Here is a 12,409-nt window from a genome sequence, read left to right on the forward strand (position 1 = left end):
TCCAGGAAATGTACTAGTTGGGGCAGCAGTAGGCGCTTGTTGTTGAGCTACTTGTGATATTTGTGTTTCCAGCATTTTGTTATGGGTATCCAAGGCATCTACTTTACTTGCTAGTTGTTTGATTTGTTCGCTAGTGTGTATATTCTGGTTTAAGAAATCTTTATTGGTTTGCTGTTGAGAAGCTATGAAGTTCTCCATCATTATTTCCAAGTTGGATTTCCTAGGAACATTATTGTTAGGTGTAGATGGGGTCGGCTTTTGATATCCAGGAGGCATAGCTGGGGCTTTATTTGGAGCTTGTCCTGGTGCGTATAAAGCATTATTACTCTTATATGATAAATTAGGATGATTCTTCTAGTTTGAGTTATCGGTGTGCGAGTAGGGATTTCCTTGAGCATAATTCACTTGTTCTGCTTGGATTCCTGTTAGGAGTTGACAATCTGCAGGAGTGTGACCTTGGATTCCACAGACTTCGCAGTTCTGAGTTGCGGCAACCACGGTGGTTGGAGGTGATACATTCAAACTTTCAATTTTCTGGGCAAGGGCTTCCACTTTTGCATTAACATGATCAAGGCTACTTATCTCGTACATGCCACTTTTCGTTTGAGGTTTCTCTACCATTGCTCGGTCGCTTCCCCACTTATAATGGTTTTGGGCCATGCTTTCGATAAGTTAATAAGCATCGGCATAAGGTTTATCCATAAGTGCACCACCTGCTGTGGCGTCTATTGTTAACCTTGTGTTGTACAAGAGACCATTATAGAAGGTATGAATCACTAACCAGTCCTCTAAACCATGGTGTGGACAAAGTCTCATCATGTCTTTGTATCTTTCCCATGCTTCGAAAAGAGACTCGTTATCTTTCTGTTTAAATCCATTTATCTTTCAGAGGAAAATATCGGGCAAGGAAGACTTTCTTCAACTCATTCCATGTTGTGACTGAGTTGGAAGGAAGAGACTGAAGCCATCTTCTAGCTTTATCTCTTAACGAGAAAGGAAAAAGACGAAGTCGAATTTCCTCTGAAGTGACACCATTAGCTTTAACAGTATCAGCGTATTGGACAAATACGGACAAATGAAGGTTTGGATCCTCGGTGGGATTTCCAGAGAATTGATTCTGTTGCACTGCCTGTAGCAGCGAAGGCCTAAGTTCGAAGTTGTTTGCTTCGATTGCGGGTGGAGCAATACTCGAATGCGGCTCATCTTGCGATGGAGCGGCGTAATCTCGAAGTGCACGAGCTGGTTCTGCCATCTCGGGTATTGGTGAAGGAAGAAGATTTTTGAGATCAGGAATTTCGATAGGAGGGAGATTGTTTGCAGCACGATATTCCCGAATTCGTCGTAAGACTCGGAGATATAGTTCGATGTCGTTGATTCGTAAGTAAAACGGCTCGCCTTGTGAGCGAGTGTGTGGCATACAAATCAACGAAAGAAGAAGAAATAAAATTTGCCTTAGTCTCTACAGCGTAACAGAAGAGTTACGATAGCGACTAAATAAAAAATCCCCGACAACGGCGCCAAAAACTTGATCGCGACTTTATGAGTCGAATTGGGGTACAAACTGCAAGTGCACAGTTCTATCGCGTAGTTTTAAAAGATATCGATCCCACAGGGACTTATGAATCGATATACCGTTTTCTAAGGTTACTTCGTAAAGCTAAGGCGGATGATACTTTGATTGTTTGGGGAAAAGTTAAAACTAAAATAAGATCTAGGTTAAATATCAATTAAGCGGATATCGGTATGTAGTTCGACGTAATTAGGGAATCGAATCTTCATTGGTTTCTTGGTTTTAAAATAAAATCTTTTCAGTAGACACCATTGATTAAAAGTCTTCTCTCAAACTCTCGCTCTGTTGAATAGACCATGACTTTAAATTAACGTAGCTGTCACTTATTAGTTAAGTCCAAAATCACTTTTTGAAAACAATAGAATCTATAGAAACTTTTTTTATAAAAATACTAACCCTTTAAACACCCTCGTCTCAAACTCTCGCTCTGTTGACTTAGATTATATAATTAAATTCAAATGCTTAACTCTCGTTCTCACATTTAACTTTTAAAAATACTTTTTGAAAAAGATTTGAATTTAATTAACTCTAAAAATTGCTTTCGCCCTGATCTAGAATTAATGTCCAATTTACACTGTCCAGTTAAAAACTCAAACTTTCGTTCTATTGATTTTAACTTCTTTAGTCTTTTACTCTCGTACAAAAACCTTGGTATTAAACCTGTAAACTGAGACCATAAAAAAGGTGATTTTATTTTTAAACGTAATTAAGCCAACTTAGTTTTGATTCCTTCATTCCGCTTACTTTACATACCGATACCTAAATAAATTAGCCGGACATGCTAAACAGATCTAAACAATCATCATGCTTAAATAAATCCGTCTCAGGCAAACAATATAAATAAACAATAATGCAGGGCATATATAAATTCAAACAATAATTAAAGAACCTGAATAATTAATGGCAATCTTGAACACTCCACCACAGACCGGTTGGATTTTTTCTTGAATTCTTCAATCGGACAGGAATATAAAAGTGAAGGAATAAAAATCTAGAGTCTAACGTAAGGTTAGATCCAGTAAAAGATACACAATAGTTTCCGGTGTAGAAACTATTGTGTGAAAAATTAATTAAGTGCTAAAAGATTTGCTGGAAAAGGAAATAAAAATTGCAAATAAAGTAAAAACTGTAAAAAGGTAATGTTGTAAAGTATGCTTGCACGGTCGGAAGAGAAAAAAAAGGGACGAAGAAGAGAGACCTAGGGTTGGAAGGAAGTGACTATTTATACTAGTCTACTTGTAACGGTTTCCACATCTTTCACGTTCCAAGATTCAAGCGTAACAATAGGCTTCGACGTGCCTCTGTTGCGCTTCTGAAGCCAAAAATATAGGAGAATGGTGTGACGTCCGTCACACCATGTGTTACGCTCGTAACACAAGGCAGCAGGGTGTGACGCTCGTCACACCTTGCGTGGCGCTCGTCACAGGTCCAGCGCTCCTGGCTTTTGATTGTGGGCTGGGCTTTTGTGGATTTTGCTTCTCTTCATTCCTTTTTTTGCCTCCTTTTCTTCCTTCAATTAAATCGAGTCTAGAAATGTGATATTATTTCATGTTATCAACGCCTCAGGTGAGGATTGAACTCAGGTTCCTCAGGTCAAATAAGCGCTCAAAGGAATTAAAACAATCTGCCAGGCGAAGGGATCGAACCCTGGTTCATAAGGTTGCAAGCGCATAGAAAACAATTGGAATAAAAAGGAACCAAGCGAAGCCAGGTTCGAACTGAGGACCACAAGGTCCAAGGCGTTACCAAATTGCCGCGTTTCAATCCATCGAAGAACCAAATGAAAAATAAAAACACACAGCCATGGGAATCGAACACAGGCTCTGCAAGCTCATGAGCGCACTACAGAAAACCCTAAGCAACGAACCAGATGACCGAAACAGTACTTCCGGTCATCTTCTCCGGTCAATTCATGGCGAGCATCATACAAAAATTTTCCATAAACGTGCATACCATACACCAATCGAACCGTCTCATCACATACATCAAGAATATCATAATTATACATCCTAATTCTCCATGAACAAAGCAAATCGAAGGAAAACATTTTGATCAACAAAACTTTAAATCGACATAACTCATTCAATTCTCATCCATATTCAACAAAATTCATATCAGAATCCTCAGTGGAGCACGCACTACAAGTTTATGTCAAGAAAATGGAGAAACGAGAGAGTCGAAATCCAACCTTCTTGGAGAGCAGTATGAGAAAACCGTGGATTCAAGTGCTCAAATATTCCAGATCCAATCCTGACATGGTGACTTGAAGTTTGATGCAAGAAATCTCAGCTGAATCCACTTGAATGGAGCTTAATTTGCAAGATCCATCTTCATCTTCAAGCTTGGTGTGTGCATGATTCTTGTCCAATTTCTCCAATCCAATGCTTGATTCCTACTAAATGATGATCAATGAACACGAATATGCAAGAAAATTGATGTGTTATGTGAAGAAAATTCAAGTTTGAGATGAGAGCAAAAATGGAGGGAAATCCACAATCTAGATCTAGAATATGTAATCTGAGCAAAACAGTTAGGATTATCGATTTATATCACCTGTTAATTATGCTGCTAATCACAATTAGGCTTGGCTAATGGAAATTTAATGAGAAATGAGGTGTATGACCAAAAATGCAAAATGAGGGTGCATGGAGATTCCACACGTGAACAATGCACATGCAAGGTGTACTTTCACTTAAAATCATCCAATGAACAACATAGAAGTGGAATTTTGCATATATGATTCACCAATTTCAAATTATGCACTTTCCCTCCAAAATGTACTTGAATGGACAATTGATCATGTGATTTTATTTCATGCAATGCAATGATGGATTTGAAATCTCTTGGTCATGACAAGCAATTTGCAAAAAGAGTGACTCAATTTGGAGATTTGTAGCAAAAGTTATGGCATGTTGAACTTCCATGCGCACTTGGTGATCATTTGCTCATAACTCTTCAACCATTCATCAGATGCTCATGATCTTGGACTTTTTGAAAAGAGGAGAGAAAGATATTCAACTATCATGTTGACCAGAAATTCATTTGAAGCTTCTTTGATGTTGGAAAGTCAAGTTGAATATGGCCTAAAAACTTGCCATTTTTGGAAACTTGAAATTACAGGTCACTTTCCATTTTTGGAAACTTTTGATCTGACTTCAAAATCTTCAAGGTAGATGTTTGCCATGATGAATAAGCCTCTTTGGAAATGAATGAAGTGTCTCAAACCATTTCTCCACCTTAAAGCCCTCAGTTGACTACACAGTTGACTTGTATGGGCCTCAGATGACCTGAAAATGCACTGATGACTTTGGACCTCTACCACTTGGCAAAGTTGCTTCAAAATGAACCTTGGCTCATATAAGCTTTCTAGAATAATCATGTGGCCTTCATCTCAAGGAAAAACTTGCTATTTTTCACTGAGGAATTCTCTTGATGCCAGTGCTGACTGCCAAGATGCAATGCAATATGTAATGTTAATGACCTAAAAAAATGAAATGAATGCATGAATGGGGGGTGCAAATTTGAGGTGCTACAGTATGGTTGTGAAGAGAGACATCCAGAGGTTGATGAATGAAGGCTTGATTTAGATTGTTCAATCCCGTCATGTAGATGATGATGTCAATGTTATAGTCCTCGTGTTCAAGACTCCCGAGAGAGTGGTTATTCAGTATGATAGAAGCAGCAATAACATCGTCAACAATAGACCGATATCGCTGTTGGTTATACGGTTAGCGGGTCCAGTCCCGTATGCATCCGATAAGGCTGTCTCATATTAGTACAATGCTACTATGTTGGAGAATGGTCAAGAGGTTCCTTTGCCTACAATAAGTTCTATTGTAAGCATAACTGATGTTACCAAGGTGACTCGTAGCCGTCGTGTGTTTGGGCAGGTGTTCCCAAAGAACATGGAGGATTTGTCTGTTAGTAAGAAAGTTGATGTACCAGTGGTAGAATCTGTTAATGCTCCAAAGTGTCAGTCTGGTGAATCCAGTGGCTTGAAGCCTAATGATGATGATGAGGTACTCAGACTAATCAAGAATAGTGAATTCAATATGGTGGAGCAGCTGCTCCAAACTCCCTCCAGGATCTTAGTACTATCTCTGTTACTGAATTCAGAAGCACATAGAGAAGCATTGTAAAAAGTCCTTGAGCAAGCTTATATGGAACATGATGTTAAGGTGGATCAGTTTGATCATATTGTGGCTAACATCACTTCTAGTAACAATCTCAGTTTCTGTGATGAAGAACTCCACGAGGAGGGTAGAAATCATAATTTGGCTCTGCACATCTTGATGAATTGCAAAGATGATGCTCTGTCCAATGTATTGGTAGACACTGGATCTTCATTGAATGTACTTCTAAACTCAACTTTGTCTAAGCTGTCATACCAGGGAGCTCCGATGAGATATAGTGGTGTGATCGTCAAGGCTTTTGACGGTTCTCGCAAGACTGTAATTGGCGAAGTGGACCTTCCAATGAAGATAGGTCTGAGTGACTTCAAAATTACTTTCCAAGTAATGGATATCCATTGGCCTATAGCTGTTTATTGGGAAGGCCATGGATTCATGAGGCAGGAGTCGTTACTTCAACATTGCATCAAAAACTAAAATTTGTCAAGAATGGTAAGCTGGTTATTGTTGGTGGGGAGAATGCGTTGTTGGTCAACCACCTGTCATCTTTCTCTTATGTGGAAGCTGAGGATGAGGTTAGAACTCTGTTCCAAGCCTTATTTATTGCTGAGGAAAAGAGAGTTGGAGCACCCATGTCCTCATTCAAAGATGCGTTGAAGATTATTGAATATGGTCAGTCACATCAGTTGGGCCAGATGGTAGAGGTCTCCGATAACAAGAGCATAGCCAGATTGGGTTTCCAACGAGGTTCATCAGTGGTTAGATCTGAAGATGTGCAACTCAATTTCCATAGTGGAGGCTTCACTCATGGTAATGAACAACACTTAGCTGTTGTGCTAGAGGGTGATGAAGATGAAGACTGCACCAATTTTGTGACGCATGGAAAGACTTACGACAATTGGATTGCTGTTGATATTCTTGTTGTTATGCATCGATCTAAGTAATTGCTTTTATTTGTTTTTGAAAATCCTTCTCCTATGCATAAGGGAGAAGCGAACATTGTTTGGGCATTTCAATTTGATCATTAATAAAATACAATTCTATTCATCCACATCTATGATGTTTTATTTTTTATTTTTTCTTTATTCTGAAAATGGTAATCACAAAAAACATAAATAAATAATAAATTATCCATCTGCATAATATTTGGTCACAATTCACTTCTCTAAAATCAAATTATCAAATCGTTATGCAGGTTGGTTTCTAACCCCATTGAATACAATGAGCCTTCTCCTTCTCCAAATTTTGAGTTCCCTGTGTTCGAGGCTGAGGAGGAAAGTGATGAAGAAGTGTCTGATGAATTATCTCTCCTGCTTGAGCACGAGGAAAAAGTCATTCAGCCATTCGAAGAGCAGATTGAGTTAGTCAACTTGGGTTCCGAGGATGATGTGAAGGAAGTCAAGATTGGATCTCGACTGTGTCATGAAGTGAAGAAGGGGTTGATTGATCTTCTCCGAGAGTATTCGGATGTGTTTGCTTGGTCCTATCAAGACATGACTGGTTTGGATTCTGAGATTGTGGAGCATAGATTGTTGTTGAAGCCAGAATGCCCGCCAGTCAAGCAGAAGTTGAGAAGAACTCATCCTGATATGGTAGTGAAGATCAAAGAAGAAGTGCAAAAGCAGATTGATGTTGGTTTCCTTGTGACCGCTGAGTATCCGTAATGGGTGGCCAATATTGTGCCCGTTCTGAAGAAGGATGGAAAAGTCGGTATGTGTGTTGATTATAGAGATTTGAATAAAGCTAGTCCGAAAGATGATTTCCCTCTGCCACACAATTATATGATCGTAGACAATACAACTAAATTCAAAGTCTTTTCATTTATAGACGGATTTTCCGGTTATAATCAGATCAAGATGGCACCCGAAGATATGGAGAAGACCGCGTTCATTACACCTTGGGGAACATTCTATTATAGAGTGATGCCTTTCGGTTTAAAGAATTCTGGTGCAACTTACCAAAGAGCAATGACTACTCTTTTTCAAGATATGATGCATAAAAAGATTGAAGTCCATGTTGATGATATGATTGCTAAATCTATTAATGAAGAGGAACATGTTGAGCATTTTGTTGAAGTTATTCCAGCGTTTGATGAAGTATAAACTCTGCTTGAATCCTAATAAGTGTACTTTTGGTGTTCGTTCTAGTAAGTTGTTGGGCTTTATTGTCAGCGAGAGGGGTATTGAAGTTTATCCTACCAAGGTCAAAGCAATACAAGAGATGCCTGCGCCCAAAACTGAGAAGCAAGTCAGTGGTTTTCTCAGCCGCTTGAATTATATCTCAAGATTCATTTCACACATGACTTCCAGATATGCGCCTATATTCGAGCTTCTTCGGAAAGATTAGTCTTGTGAATGGACCAAAGATTGCCAGAAAGCTTTTGATAGTATCAAAGAGTATCTTCTTAAGCCTCTGATTCTGTCTCCACCTATTGAAGGAAGACTGTTGATCATGTATTTGACTGTGCTTGATGAGAGTATGGTGTAGCGTGGTATTCGTTACCATTAGAGATATTGACTAAATCTAAGGTAAACCATACAAGTCGAGTCGCCACCGCACTTCTATTTATCCAAAGGAATGGTTAGAAAGCGAACAAAAACCTAAAAGTTTTATCGAATAAAAAACTAGTGAAAATGTCCGAGATCGGGTAAGGGGGTTGGTTATGCATTGGGACGGTTTTAAGCACCCAAAACATCCTAGGTACTCCTAGGGAGCCCTTTTCATATTTGTTGTAAGGTTGGTATTTTGTGAAAGTTTATTTGTGCAAACATGATTGAAGAGATGAGAACAGAATATACAAGTTATTTACAATTTGTGTTTGGATGGATAAACCCATTGCCTACGTACCATCTTAAAAAAGATTAGGATCAAAACCTCGTAGTTCGGGGTAAAAATCTCAAAAACAAGTTGGTGAATTGATTGGTCCAAAAGCCTCAAGGTCTTTTGTTATCCAAGGGAGAAAACTCAACCTAAAACCACAAATCCACCATGTGAGGATGGCTTCAACATGCTAGTGAGGGGTTAACCCTATAATAAGCATGGAAGACTCATTGTCCATCACTAAGGATATAGGTGAGTATTACATCTACCTCAAGGATAATCCAAGCCTAATAGCTAAAGGTTATGAAAAGGTTTGATTAAGAGAGTGGCCATTGAAACCACAAAAAGGTATATGAATGAGTGGTATTTACCAATGAAAAGTATTCACAAAATATGGTCAAAGTTGAGTTAAAAGTTCAATTCAAAATAAGTGTTATGAAAAGGAAGTTTGAAAATCAAAAGCATAAGGCTTAGGTTTCTAATGTTTGAAAACAAATATTAAATGTTTGCACAAAAGTTTTGGCTTGGGTTAGAGTGGAGGGAAGAAGAAGAATGGCTAAGGTCCTAATCATACAAGAGATGAGGGATAAGAAACAAGACCACAAATGGAGTTCCTCTCTTGAGATCATATTGATGATCCAAGTAGCTCCCATCCTTTGGAATATGCAAACAAACAAGTGGAAGCTCAAGCAATCAACATAATCAAACAAGCTCTTAGAAGATCCCCAATGTCTCTTGTATCTTTCACTTTGGATGAACATGGCAATGGTTCTTCAACTTGAACTCTCATATGATTCCTAGCACAAAAGCACACACATCAAAGAGTTTTATGAAGCAAATCAAGAATGGACAAGAGTGAGTTTAGAGGTTTGGTCCTTCTAATCCATCTTCAACATTAAAGGTCCTTTTTACTCCAATTTTGCATAGGGAATATCCTAGAAACTAAGTCCATTTGTCCATTTCTTTGCATTTGGTCCACAGCAGTCAAAACAAAACACAAGCACAATAATATATACACAATTATGTGCTCAAGTGAGCAAAAGGCAAATTGCATTAACATAAACATGTGCTCAAATGAGCAAAGGGGGAAAAGCAAATGAATAATATGTACAAGAATAGTAAATTGCTTAAATGTAAAATGCAAGAATTAAATGTTAATGGTTAATGGTTAATGTTAGTAGTTAGTGTGCCATAAGGAAAATTTAGCGCTATGTTAAGCAATCGTAATTGGACTTATGTAGAAGTCACAACAATCTGAGGCCGGTCAATAATAATGTAGGCAACAACATAAGTTAGAGGTTTTGATTAGTGAATCACACTCCAACAACTTGCCATGCCAAAAAGAAGATGAGAAATGATCTTGTAATTATTTAGGTCTTTTGCATGTTTTAGGAAGCAATCTATCCTTAATGCAAAGCTATCCACTTGATCCATGATCAAGATGAATTAGATTTGAATCAAGGAAGATTAAACCTCCCTAATCAATGCTAACCTCCAATCCTTAACTCATTGATCAAAAAAGAAGAAAGAAAAAGAAGAAGAAGAAGAAGAAGAAGAATATGAAGAAATAAAGTGCATTAAATGAAATAGTATGTATTAACCAACAAGCATTGACCAAAGATAGAGAAGATCAAGGTCAAACAATAGAAAACAGAAGCAAAATGAAGATTAAAAGTCAAGAAACAAATAAAATATTTTTGGCATTTTTTAATATTAAAATAAAACTTGAATTAAAATTATAAAAGGAAGGTCAAACTTCAAATTCACTTCAAATCAACTTTGAAAAGTCCAAGTGATTTATTTCAAGCTCAACAAGGTCAAACAAAGTTTGACAAAAAAATTCAGCATTTTTAAAAGTCAGAAACTATTTTAAATCAATTAAAAATGCATAAAAATAACCTAATTGAATTAAAATCTCAAATAAATCTCAAATCAATTAATAAATTGATGAGAATATTTTTCATAGATCCATCATCATTCAAAGAGGTTGGAACAATATTTTTGTATTTTTTGAATATCAAAAACTATTTAAAATGAATTAAAAATAACCAGAAAAGAGAAAATTCATGAAAAATGTCAAATGATAAAATAAAAAATATTAAAAATCATTTTTAGAAACTAGAAATTAAAAGAGAAATAGTGCAATTGGTCTCACATTTTTTGGACCAATAATGAGAGAGATATGAATTTTTGAAATGAAATGGAATAAAAGAATTAAAATGGAAATTAAAATCAGAAATTAAAAATTAGGAAAATCCACACTTGTTAGATCCAATTCATTAATTGACCTGGCAGATCAGACGGCTACGGCATGCGCGCGTGTCATGGACCTAAGTCAACTGAGCAACATAAACATTTTAAAAAAGTCATAAGATCCAAGAGCCCTGATTCAATCTGGGAATCATCATCAACGGCCTGGATCAAAACTTGCAAACGAACGGTGGTGTACACCACCGTCTTCTCCGGCGAGACCAGAGATTCCGACGAGAGTTGCAGAAAATAAACCTTCACCAAATGAGGCGATCTATAAAGCAATGGAAAGTTGGGGTGATGTACATCACCCCTGTACCATCTATTTTCACTCTAGATCTCCATGGTAAGAGAAATCAGAGGTTGAAAAATATGGTGTTCAACTGAAACTTGATGGATTTATAAAATTCAAAGTACAATTAAGTTGCCTCTGATGAGAGGACTTCAGCCAACCCAATAAATACAAGAAACAAGCTATAAATAAAGAGTTTCGAAGAAAATAAGTTCTGATATCCACCTTTGAAATGTGGATCTTGAGAGCACAATTCTCCTCAACTAATGCTTGCAGTAGGATCTAGTGGTGAAGATGAAGCAAGGTCAAGGAATTATAGGTCTGAAAATCAACCAATGTAGTTGAAATTCAGATATGACTTTTTGAGAAGAAAGTGGAAATTCCTTTAAGTATGGCTATGGAGGGATCTTTGCAGCATAACAGGCGCCTTCAGGTTGTCGAATTATGAAGCCAATGCCTTGTATTTATAGATGAAGGGAGCTGCAAGCATAAGCAAAGTGTGTGCATGGATGAAAAGGGCCTCCATGCGTGGGCCTGTACAGGCGCATGGAGGGCCCAATTCCACTTGGTTTGGCAAGCTGAGATCATAATTAGATGAAATGGTCGTGCAAAATGGATGTAATCAGCTCATGCAATGTGTTTTCAATTGGTTTCCAAAAATGCACCTAATCTTTCCCCTCTTCGAAAATGATACTTCCAAACATAAAACAGAGCCTTATGGGTAATGGTTGGAAAGATTATTGCATAAGGAACAAATTCTATGTTGATCAAAACTCCAATTGGGCCTTGTAAATTAGTGAAAATTGAACTTGAAGTGTAGGGTGCAAAACATGCATATGTGAAATTTTCAAAATTGGCCAATGTTCAAGCCCTTCTGTCTATATGATGCAAGCTCCAAATGACAAAATCTTCAACACGAAAGTTGTATATCATTTCAAGGCAATCAATTTGTACTTAAATTATGCATTATTTGGATTTTTGATGAAGAAGTTATGGGCACTTGAAGTTGGACTTTTTCACATTTCAATGCATTTGGTCCAAAGTGACCTATAATGTTTTTCATTATCACATGTATTTCCTTTGAGATTTTGCAATTTTGCTCAACATAACAATTTAAGTAGACATCTTAAGATTTCCAATACATTTGGTCCCACCTCAAAGTTATGAAAAATGAATGAGTTATGTCCTTGGGAAGTTGACCCAAAATTAGGGTTTCAGTCAAAATGACCTATAATGTCTTAGAATGGATGATGACCTTCCAAGATTCAAATCAAATTTTGATGAACATGAAAGTTGTTCATAGGGTCCTTAAGAACATTGTTTCTCTTGGGGTTATCTTCATTTGAC

At 37.4% G+C, this 12,409-nt stretch overlaps 1 non-coding gene across 1 annotated transcript; it reads left to right on the plus strand.

The window, feature by feature from the left end:
• The first annotated feature begins 790 nt into the window (after window positions 1–790).
• LOC127124161 (small nucleolar RNA R71) lies at window positions 791–897 on the plus strand. Its single transcript, XR_007803788.1, has one exon. It is a non-coding gene; the product is annotated as a small nucleolar RNA R71 (small nucleolar RNA).
• Window positions 898–12,409: the final 11,512 nt, after the last annotated feature.

Source organism: Lathyrus oleraceus, chromosome 2 (assembly GCF_024323335.1).
Source record: "Lathyrus oleraceus cultivar Zhongwan6 chromosome 2, CAAS_Psat_ZW6_1.0, whole genome shotgun sequence".
Taxonomy (NCBI): Eukaryota; Viridiplantae; Streptophyta; class Magnoliopsida; order Fabales; family Fabaceae; genus Lathyrus; species Lathyrus oleraceus.